Source organism: Halyomorpha halys, unplaced genomic scaffold (genome assembly GCF_000696795.3).
Source record: "Halyomorpha halys isolate HHAL.00 unplaced genomic scaffold, Hhal_1.1 Scaffold234.1, whole genome shotgun sequence".
Lineage (NCBI taxonomy): Eukaryota > Metazoa > Arthropoda > Insecta > Hemiptera > Pentatomidae > Halyomorpha > Halyomorpha halys.
Window position 1 is genome coordinate 535,100 of NW_027111802.1, and position 385 is coordinate 535,484.

Here is a 385-nt window from a genome sequence, read left to right on the forward strand (position 1 = left end):
TTTTTTTTTTTTTTGGTTCGCTTACTAATCTGGTCTTACTTATCTTACTTTCTTCTGGCGGTGCAACATTCTGACTACTTCTGATTTTGAATTTTCTAAATTTGTATATTCCTATTCAACATTAACTCCTAGACTAATTTAAGATAGAGGAATTTAAGCTGAATTCCTAGACCTAATATTTCTTTTTCAACCAAAGGCATCGTTGTCATAAAACTGTATTCTCACAGATAGTTGAGTTGTAATTCTCTTCTTAGTTTTAAATATCAACCATGGTATGAATACTTGAGACACTTGCTAGGCAGTTTTCCTTCCAGATGCTGACAAAGCGGCTTCTTCGTGTATCAGATGACTTCCTTATAGACGAGGATTAGTAATAGAATGAATA